Source organism: Dysidea avara, chromosome 8 (genome assembly GCF_963678975.1).
Source record: "Dysidea avara chromosome 8, odDysAvar1.4, whole genome shotgun sequence".
Taxonomy (NCBI): Eukaryota; Metazoa; Porifera; class Demospongiae; order Dictyoceratida; family Dysideidae; genus Dysidea; species Dysidea avara.
This window is the reverse complement of record NC_089279.1, coordinates 18,465,256-18,477,045: the sequence shown is the minus strand read 5'-3', so window position 1 is coordinate 18,477,045 and position 11,790 is coordinate 18,465,256.

The window sequence follows — 11,790 nt, the reverse complement described above, 5'->3', positions numbered from 1 at the left end:
GGTCTCCTTTTCGAGTGTCACTGTCAGCAATCCTCATCCAACCTCCCTTGTGACCATCACACTCTAGTTCCATATCACAGTACACTTGTTGCACGGTACGTACGCCAGTAGTAGTTTGGATCCGGTAGTCACCTGACACTCCTCTGGTAGCCTTGTTGATCTGGTAGATGTCATCACTAGATTTTCCAGGGTTGAATTCCAACATTCCCAGACTACTACAGAAACTGGAGCAGGTACCCTGTGCTGCTACAAGACACATTGCAGTCAGTATATTAACTACAGTTATCATCATGTCATATACTTTGATTGTCCTTATTAATATGTCTGTGCATCACCTGTTTTATATACACCAGGAGAGAAGAACTTTAGTGGCTGCATAGTTTAGTGCTGTGGGAAATTCTATAGTACAGTCATTACATAAGGAAACCTATGGCTTATATATACACTGAAGTTTTTATTTATAAGTTACAGCTCCAGGGGCGTAGGGAGGGGGGTTCCGGAACCCCCCCTGTAAAATTTAGACTTCTGCAATCAGGATCCTAACATACCATTTAGTGTGGCAGGACAAAATGAGTGAGTAATATAGTGTAGTGGCGCAGCACAACAATTGATAAAGCTTGCATTCATCTCTCAGGGAAGGATTCACAGGAGGTAACATGAGCCCTGTTCAAAACTTGTTAATAGAGATCAACATACTCTAATAGAGCAGTCAGGTTTATACTCTAATAGAGCAGTCAGGTATAGGGACCCGCCGATTATGCTGGCATAATTTTGAGCATAATAGGTACCTAAAAGCATTGAGCATAATGCCAGCATAATAGGTTAAATATTTGTACGATAGTGTAAATTCTTGCTGGAAAAATGACAATTGCAAAATAAGATTGATATACTCTAGTAGAGCAGTCAGTAACTGTAATAGAACAATCATCAAACTGACTGTTCTATTAGAGTATATCGATCTTTTCTCTTACATGCAGGCATGCAGCAAGAATTTATTATTATTTGTGTTCCAGTCACTCATTTTTTTCTTTCTATATAGTGTTAAACTAGTAGCAAAGCATATGAACTAAGGCATGGACATTGAGCATAATCGAGCATAATAGGTAAATATTGAGCATTAATTTAAGCATAATAGATGAATTTTTGAGCAGTGCAGCATAGCATAATAGGTAAAATTATGAGCATAATCGGCGGGTCCCTAGTCAGGTATACTCTAATAGAACATGCATGTAAATATCCATGTCCATATGAAGTTTTTCAGACATTCCAACATTAAATGCAAAACCTAGCATGACCTTATACTGCTATAGCTTTGGTGTGCAGTGTTTAAAGATATAGAGCTCCAGTAATTTATCACTTGTGCTATGCAAAATGAATTCATACTATGCATATTTGTATAGTTATATTGTTTTGATTGTAAGTCATTCCATTTGTATCAGTGGATTCATGGCTCCTATACCACAGTGAGATATAACTATCACTTACAGATTACTATATGTGTCTCTGTGTTAAGCTGTCTGTTTCCACTAGGTAGTTTTATCTAGTACTACCTTCATCCCAGGGGCACTTAAATGTATCATAATTAATGTACTTTTGCATAAAATATAGCAATTTGCTGAGTTTTGATTCATTAAAATATTGAAAGTCTCTCAGCGGCTAGAGAGTATATTCACATGATCTTGATGAACTCAGAAGAAGGTTTAGGTGAACTTCATATTTTATTCAAACTGTAGTATTAATCGAACATAGTACGGGTAGGCTTTATTACATTAATCTTCACGTTAATTCATATGAACATCACATTATAATGAACATACACCATAACTTTACTAGATTAGTATTGTAATGGTAAGGAGGTTTGCTTAATTTTAACTAGAGTTGTGGTCGACTTAGCATGTGATTGCAACTATATATAAATCTGCATGTGAAAGTGATAGGGAGCTATGTGTGTTAATATGTATATAACTACCATATGATGGAAAGGTTTGATGAATTGTGGAATGATACCAGCACATTGCAGTTGTCATGAGTCTTTTTTATGATGAACACTAGCTATATACATAGCTCATTTAGAAGCCCTCATTATAAAAATTGATATATGCATAATATTAATCCTGATCTATTTTAAAGTTGAAATTGCATAGTGGTATATGAGGGATGTGTTGGGGGTCCAGAAATCATAATGTGACCATGCAGATTTAGGAAAGCTATATCCTTTTAGGTATTTATATATACCTGATATTGGCCATACAGTCCCTAGGAAACAGTGATGGTACATGATATACATTTATAATAATGTAAAAATACAATTGGAGATAGGCTTGCATCATGATATGCCACTATGCCAGGATGATGTTAGCATATTGGGTGAATATTTCAAACTGTGGAACTTAATTCCTTAAAATAGACGGGTACCAGTACTCCCTAGTCACTTTTCAGTGAAATGTCATAATAGAGCATTCACTGATCTAACATTTATTGTAAAATAAAATGATATTAACACAGGAGCATAATGCAAGCATAATGGGAACACTTAAGAGCATATATTATAGGTGAAAATATTGGGAAATTCCTTAGGGAAAATACAACTCAGCCTAGGCCTAATTATTGGAGAATGCCCGTTAATGTTACAAATGAGATTATACACTTCGTTGTTATTAAAAGAATTATAATGTTGTTTTCTTATCCTTGAAAGTCATCCACAGCAGTTACTCCTAACTCAGTCCTTCAAAATTATTTCCTTTGGCATCATTTTCTTCATCTTAAGTAAATAGCCACTGTACATTTTTAATTAAGAATAGTATAACCTTTGCTGAAAAAGTAACAGCTAGCTGACATTAGCAGCTCAAATTTTATACAGCCACTATCTCTGTGTATATAGAAAGACAGGCTTTTCTTAAGCAGTCTAACAGAGTATGTGTTGCACTCGAGCTCTCTAGAGCAAAAAAGAAACTGTTTATTTGTGAATGTATTTTCTATGTTAGAATGCCAAGATGACAGAAATAATTGATGAGATGGCAAAGAGATGATTATACTTGACATTTGCAAGGCCTTACCACTATACTGTGCTGTACACAAGAAGAAAACTCAGTAATTTTGGAAAATCACCCTTATCAACACATTAAATATTTAGTTCTGAAACACAGCATTATAAGTTAAATTCCTACCCATTTAAGGGTATAGAATAAACCATAGATACCTTGAATTGCAAGAAAAATTTTAGAAAGTGTTTTCTACAAAAATTCTAATTGTTCCAGGTGCAACCATAAAGGTGATTTTCCAAATTTCGGTCACATGTACCAGTAGTGATTTTAGCAGAGTACCAGAAGGTGAATGTTTACAGGTTATGTGACATGAGGTGACATGGTGAAATGTAGAGTGTCAATTGATGGTGTCTCATGATCTCAATCTTGTACCAGAACACTTTTTTTGTGTCATGCATGTACTGAGAAATGTGAAGCTGTTGGACATATAGCTATAGCTACCTATGTACCTTGTCAATATAGAAGAAAAGTGGCTTGTTATGAGCTTTGCAATTATGTGCCATAATTATATGCAATACATTCTTGAGGACGCCAGTTTACATTTGCCTGGATCACCAGTGTGTCTGAGTGTGTGTATAGCTATATCTGTTTTGAATATCACACAGGAAGGTTTCATCCTTCATACCAGTGCCTAAAATAACTTTTATTTAACACTGCACACTTCTCCAGGCTTCTATGTTTCAATGGCAAAGGAAACAAACTATTTTTTTTGAGGGGGACTGCACATTCAGGGGCATAGCCATACTAACTGGCTATGATGCCAGGGCCAGCTGCAGGTGATACAGTAACTGTATTAATGTACAAGGACAGCACACCTAGCGTGCAAAGCTATGCATCTATGTTATTATGTATTTAGGCATGGGGCTATAATCTCTTCTATTTATGGGCATAGACAGGATCAACTTTCTACATGGCTCTCTTGTCTTTTAGCTAAACATATCAGTAGCTTTATGTACAATTTTGTATTTATAAATTAAAACATGTATACAGAGCTGATCGTATACATATTGGAATTTTCAAGTATATAAGGGACAGTCTGTGATAGTGTAGTAAATCCCAGATGCAGGAGTTTGGGAGCAAAGCCCTCATTATGCTCTAATATACTGACAAAATTCCAATTTTGTAAAGGAAATCCAACATGTAGCTAAACACCTTTAAACTTCAAAACTGCATGTGTAAACTTAAATCAAGTTACAATCTGGACCTATACCAGCAAAGTAATAAATCATTAGCTTATCAACATTTACTTGTGCAAAAAGATAATTTTAGTTACAAGAACTGCATGGTATCTAAATAACCTTAGACTGCCATTCACAGCACACTTAACACATGGTGACATGAAGTATGCTGCTTATGCTTTTATGTACATATATTATAGCGAGCATGCACATGCATAGCTACCAATTGCAACTAATAGAAGATTAAGCATGAAAGTATTATATTGCAGCTGGTCGCAAAAATATTGTGTAGAACTGTTTATGTCAACACTGAGTTAATCCAGATCAGAACTATATGGCTTAGCTCTATTAACTTTAGCTTATGAAACATACAAATTCTAATTTTATATTTAAGCCCGGCTACTTGTATTGTACCAGATACTTGAATTGTTGTTTCCTTATCCTTATTCATGCTTGTTTTGAGTGAAGATGGACACAGCTACTTACGTATGTGAGTATATGTGATATCATACTCTTGGTGATGTATGATGTAAGGAATTTACCATAATTTTAACACTGTATAAATAGCATTTTATCACTGCACACTTTAGCTCTAACACTACAAAAATGTGCAGTGTTAAGACCTTATTTTAGGCCCTGCTTCATGCAAGTCTCTGTGTGATCATACTTTACCCCATGCATGGTCACAGCTGTGACTTTCCTTGCACCATTGGATCTTGTGGACACTCACAGTGTACTGTAATCACATGGCAAGTGCATTAAGAAGCGTGCATGGTGGATCATGTGTGGAAAAATTGCCAGTGGAAGCCATAGCTAAACATTTGAAATGTTCCAAAATGTGTCACAGTGGTGAAATGTGTGATTGTGCATCCTTATTGTGATCAGCAAGTGATTAAGCATTCTTGTGTTGGTTTGTATGGAGAAAAATTCCTCTCCGTTTTGTCAAATTTTAAACCAAACTGAGGTCACTAAATATTCTTTGGTACAGAACAGGGGCGGATCCAGAGTTTGGAAAGAGGGGGGGCACCTTTCTGAAAAACAGTTGAAGACCAAAAAAACTTGCTGAAAACCAGTTGAAGACCAAAAAAAAAAAAAAAAGTCACAACAATAGTTAATAGCTAGTTATCCTTACCAACTATATCACGTCTGTTATGTAAAATAAAATCCTATTTATAGCTTCATAGGTAAGCTACACTGCCTCATGAACATTGTGACTGCTTTATTAGAGTAATTGACTGCTCTATTAGAGTATCTCGATCTTGTATGCAATTTCTTGAAGGGGGGGGGGGATTTGCCCCAAATGCCCCATCCTGGATCCGCCACTGCAGAAGAGGATGGCATCATGCAGCTGGAATAGCTACTGTCAGTGCTGCATGGGCCAAATTGTTATGATGTGTCCAGTTTTTAACGATGGATGGATCAACAGAGGGCGTTGGTACTAGCACTGAGATCCTGACACCTTGACTTACTTTCTTTTTGCTCACTGATCAGTGAACCACGTGACGAAGTGTAGCATAAACGGAAATTTCCTACCCGTTTACGGAATTGCATCATTAGTGGGGTGATAATAAAGGGCGAGTTGAGAAAATAAGCGGACCAAGCTGATCTAAGTGGCGACTTGTTCAATAGGAATTTCTAGAAGTGAGTCAATACTGTCAGTGTCTTTGTTGATACATAGTCTAGAGTCCCCTTCTATGGTTGATACTATACGTTTACCGCCCGACGTTTCTGGTGAATCAAAGAACTGCGTATACTCCGGCGTGGTGTTTGGGGTTGTGCTTAGCTTAAAACAGCGCAGAAATTGAATCACAGAGATGGGAATTGATTCTCTCCAACCTAAATACGTCGCCAGTTTACTGCACCCAAGCCTGCCGCGACGGTGCCATCCGAGTGTTTTGCCCTCGGTTTTGCCTCGCTTTGTCAATGCGACTTGTCGGCACATGGACAGCCAAATCACTGAATAGGTAATGCTTACATGGCTAGGAAGCATGTTGTGCTTTTCTGTTACTTGAATTAATTAAGGGTGGGGCTCAACAAGGGGGTGTCACTCAGGCTCTTGCTGTAGGTCGATCTGCGACCGCGGTCAAACTTAAGTCAACGGTCAAGGCCACTAAATAGCTTTTACAGTGGGTCAAGGGTCAAGACGATATGGAAGGTTCGAAACCCACAATCGAAAACTATACGTAGCTATTATCAAGTTTACGGGATTATACGTAACTCACAAGAAGTAAGGATTTCTAAGAAGATGTTTTAAAGCTCCAACAGGCATTTCGCCGTAATTATAATGATCTTTCTCTCCCAGCCGCTGGTAGCACGCACTAAGAAAATATTATACTAGGTTACAAGCGCAGGTGCGTATGGGAAAATAGAGAAATTATTGCAAGTCAAAAGTTCGACAAGAAATGCTCAAGTTACAGGTCAAAGACGATAAATGCTGCAAGTCAAGGGTCAAGGTGAAATTTTCCCCGGTCAAGACTTTGACCGCGGTCGCAGATCTACCTACAGCGTGAGCCGACGTGACACCCCCTTGCTCAATGTATCATAGATTATCAATCTAGCTATGAATGTACAAAGCGGATGATTAGCATTAGGGCGACTAAATCAAGGGAATGTAATTCTAATAGGTGCTGTACTACGATCTATGACCACAGTTAAACACCCGCCGGTCAAGATTGGTTTTCATTTTTGACCATTGACTTTTAACTTACACATTGTGACCTAACTGTTTCCATTTATTTCACTTTTTTATACACTACTTACCTGCAGAACTTTGTGCTGGGACAGCTTGACTATTGTCCATTGTGTAAAATCGACTTTGTGTATTGACCTTTCACTTTGACTGTAGTCATGTATTGTAGCACAGTGGCTATTGGAATGATACCTTTCAACTCTGCAAAAATATGTTATCATTATTGAGGGGTATAACTCACAAGCCCCTGCAACTCCAAAATTGTGTATGAGAGTCCCAATATTTAAAAACATTTCAATATTTTTTTGTAATTAAACTTTATTTCCTTTTACCAAGAAACAGGGTACTTGGTACTGGCAGGGACGCAACGGTTATGCCGGCCGGAATGTCATGCCGGTGCAGTGGTAATGACACGATGAATTCAACTTAAGGATAAATCCCCAATGCTAGCATGCACAGTCTGCCATTTTCTCTCTCAATCTTTCTAAATCTAGGAAATTTTCTAATTCACTTGCAGCCTCATAATTAAGTTTGTGGGAGTAGTTAATACCAGGCTAGAAAGATGTTCATCTTTTTGAGAAAGTAAGCTATTAAGAAGCAAATTGTGAGTGCTAACATTGAGATTTATCATATCCTTCGAGTTTGTTGTGTCAGCGCCACACCGTAAGCACCATGCCAATCATTGGTATTGAATGCCTAGCTGAACATTAATGATGCCTGTCTTGGCCAGAAAGTAAGCTAACAGTAACAACATTCTGTTTTTTGGCTTTGCTGATTTTCATTTGATGAATGCAGTAGCTACGCTTCACCACAATTGCTAAATAGTTAGTCCTAAATATCTATTCATATCTATTATTGACAATAAGCGTACATAACATAAACTGGTATATGGAGTAAACAAGGAACAAAACACATGCCACGTCTCAGTAGTAATAGGGTTATGGATTTTTGCAACTGCAAATCTGTAATAATGATTATGCAACACAACAAGTTAAACGGCTCATATTAGAGCAGTTTACTCTTTAGAGTTATCTGTACAATAGAGTCAGTGAATTCATTATGCTTATACACTCCAAAAAGAGAAAATGTTTCTATTCTAACCACATCGATGATAAATCTTAATTTGTGGGTCAACGTTTCTTAACCAGACTTTCATAGGTTGCTGATTATTCTCGCCTACATCCTCCTCAAGTCTCTAAATAGCAAAGAAACCTTGTCAATCATTCTAACTAATACTTAGGCCATGCTGTATTTTTATCCCATGTAGGTGGCACTATAATGAGGTTTCATTGTTTATTTTGCTCAAAATAAACTCATAGAATTATCAGTCACTATGTTTACTAACTACGGATTTTATACTTCCTTTTAAGCACAAATTTTTAATTGTCTAAACCTTGTGAAATCTGTTAGGGTTATAATATCATGTGATGATTATAGAATTATTCTGATACATTATACATTTTTGTATCCAGACGTGCTTGTACCTATAGCCCACCTAAGGCCAGCTGTGAGAACGAGGGGTTATAAGTGCTTGTACTTCTTGTCTTTGGTGCATGGTATTAATCATGCGCTTTCAGGCAGTTCTAAGCTATTTAGCATAGCTAAATACCAGAATGGTTAACAATGGCTGTTATGAATCTTGTGTTGACTGGCTAATCAAATCTAATCAAAAACAGCCAAGCTGTAAAAAAAGAGTGCGGCCCTGAGAAAGGCTATGGTGAAAAAAGATGTGAAATCCAAGGTGGCGGCCAAGAAATGGCTGTGATGGTAGGTTAATGGTAAAAATTTTAATAACGACAATTCAGTGAATTTGGTGCCGCTTGGTCTTGGCACAAAATTCACTTGAATTGTCGTTATTAAAATTTTTACCATTAACCTACCATCACAGCCATTTCTTGGCCGCCACCTTGGATTTCACATCTTTTTTCACCATAGCCTTTCTCAGGGCCGCACTCTTTTTTTACAGCTTGGCTGTTTTTGATTAGATTTCACTTCTTTTTGCATTTGTATACCCCAAACCATAGGCCGGCTTTAGGGCTTTTTAACCTGTCATTTTTTTCTTTACTACAGGAAGAAGAAAAGATGAAGAAGGGTGATTTCTTTGTAGCTGACCTCTCTGCAAGGTGATCCTTCTAGCTGATCCCTCTACCAGATGACTTGTTTGTAGCTGAACTCTCTACAGGGTGATTTGTTTGTAGCTGAACTATCTACAAGGTAACTTCTTCTAGCTGATCGTTCTACAGGGTGATTTGTTTGTAGCTGAATTCTCTACAGGGCGATTTGTTTGCAGCTGAACTCTCTACATGGTAGCTTCTTTGTAGCTGAACTCTCTACAATGTAACTTCTTCTAGCTGAACTCTCTACGAGTGGCTTGTTTCTAGCTGATCTCTCTACAGGGTGATTTGTTTGTAGCTGAACTCTCTACAAGGTAACTTCTTCTAGCTGACCTTTCTACAGGGTGATTTGTTTGTAGCTGAATTCTCTACATGGTAGTTTCTTTGTAGCTGAACTCTCTACAATGTAACTTCTTCTAGCTGAATTCTCTACAGGATGACTTGTTTCTAGCTGATCTCTCTACAGGGTGACTTGTTTGTAGCTGAACTTTCTATAGGGTGATTTGTTTGTAGCTGAACTCTCTACAAGGTAACTTCTTCTAGCTGAACTCTCTACAGGATGACTTGTTTCTAGCTGATCTCTCTACAGGGTGACTTGTTTGTAGCTGAACTCTGTAAAGGGTGATTTGTTTGTAGCTGAACTCTCTACAAGGTAACTTCTTCTAGCTGAACTCTCTACATGGTGACTTGTTTGTAGCTGAACTCTCTACAATGTAACTTCTTCTAGCTGAACTCTCTACGGGTGGCTTGTTTCTAGCTGATCTCTCTACAGGGTGACTTGTTTCTAGCTGAACTCTCTACAGGGTGATTTGTTTGTAGCTGAACTCTCTACAAGGTAACTTCTTCTAGCTGACCTTTCTACAGGGTGATTTGTTTGTAGCTGAATTCTCTACATGGTAGTTTCTTTGTAGCTAAACTCTCTACAATGTAACTTCTTCTAGCTGAACTTTCTACAGCATGACTTGTTTCTAGCTGATCTCTCTACAGGGTGACTTGTTTGTAGCTGAACTCTCTACAGGGTGATTTGTTTGTAGCAGAACTCTCTACAAGGTAACTTCTTCTAGCTGACCTTTCTACAGCGTGATTTGTTTGTAGCTGAATTCTCTACAGGGCAATTTGTTTGCAGCTGAACTCTCTACATGGTAGCTTCTTTGTAGCTGAACTCTCTACAATGTAACTTCTTCTAGCTGAACTCTGGACGGGTGGCTTGTTTCTAGCTGATCTCTCTACAGGGTGACTTGATTCTAGCTGAACACTCTACAGAGTGATTTGTTTGTAGCTGAACTCTCTACAAGGTAAATTCTTCTAGCTGACCTTTCTACAGGGTAATTTGTTTGTAGCTGAATTCTCTACAGGATGATTTGTTCGCAGCTGAACTCTCTATATGGTAGTTTCTTTGTAGCTGAACTCTCTACAGGGTGATTCGTTTGTAGCTGAACTCTCTACAAGGTAACGTCTTCTAGCTGATCTTTCTACAGGGTGATTTGTTTGTAGCTGAATTCTCTACAGGGTGATTTATTTGCAGCTGAACTCTCTACATGGTAGTTTCTTTGTAGCTGAACTCTCTACAACGTAACTTTTTCTAGCTGAACTCTCTACAGGATGACTTGTTTCTAGCTGATCTCTCTACAGGGTTACTTGTTTGTAGCTGAACTTTCTACAGGGTGATTTGTTTGTAGCTGAATTCTCTACAGGGCGATTTGTTTGCAGCTGAACTCTCTACATGGTAGTTTCTTTGTAGCTGAACTCTCTACAATGTAACTTCTTCTAGCTGAACTCTCTACAGGATAACTTGTTTCTAGCTGATCTCTCTTCAGGGTGACTTGTTTGTAGCTGAACTCTCTACAGGGTGATTTGTTTGTAACTGAACTCTCTACAAGGTAATTTCTTCTAGCTGATCTTTCTACAGGGTTATTTGTTTGTAGCTGAATTCTCTACAGGCGATTTGTTTGCAGCTGAACTCTCTACATGGTAGTTTCTTTGCAGCCGAACTCTCTACAGTGTAACTTATTCTAGCTGAACTCTCTACAGGATGACTTGTTTCTAGCTGATCTCTCTACAGGGTTACTTGTTTGTAGCTGAACTTTCTACAGGGTGATTTGTTTGTAGCTGAATTCTCTACAGGGCGATTTGTTTGCAGCTGAACTCTCTACATTGTAGTTTCTTTGTAGCTGAACTCTCTACAATGTAACTTCTTCTAGCTGAACTCTCTACAGGATGACTTGTTTCTAGCTGATCTCTCTACATGGTGACTTGTTTGTAGCTGAACTCTCTACAAGGTAACTTCTTCTAGCTGATCTCTCTACAGGGTGACTTGTTTCTAGCTGATCTCTCTACATGGTGATTTGTTTGTAGCTGAACTCTCTGCAAGGTAACTTCTTCTAGCTGATCTCTCTACAGGGTGACTTGTTTCTAGCTGATCTCTCTACATGGTGATTTGTTTGTAGCTGAACTCTCTACAAGGTAACTTCTTCTAGCTGATCTTTCTACAGGGTGATTTGTTTGTAGCTGAATTCTCTACAGGCGATTTGTTTGCAGCTGAATTCTCTACATGGTAGTTTCTTTGTAGCCGAACTCTCTACAGTGTAACTTATTCTAGCTGAACTCTCTATGGGTGGCTTGTTTCTAGCTGATCTCTCTACAGAGTGTCTTGTTTCTAGCTGAACTCTCTACAGGGTGATTTGTTTGTAGCTGAACTCTCTACAAGGTAACTTCTTCTAGCTGATTGTTTTACAGGGTAATTTGTTTGTAGCTGAATTCTCTAC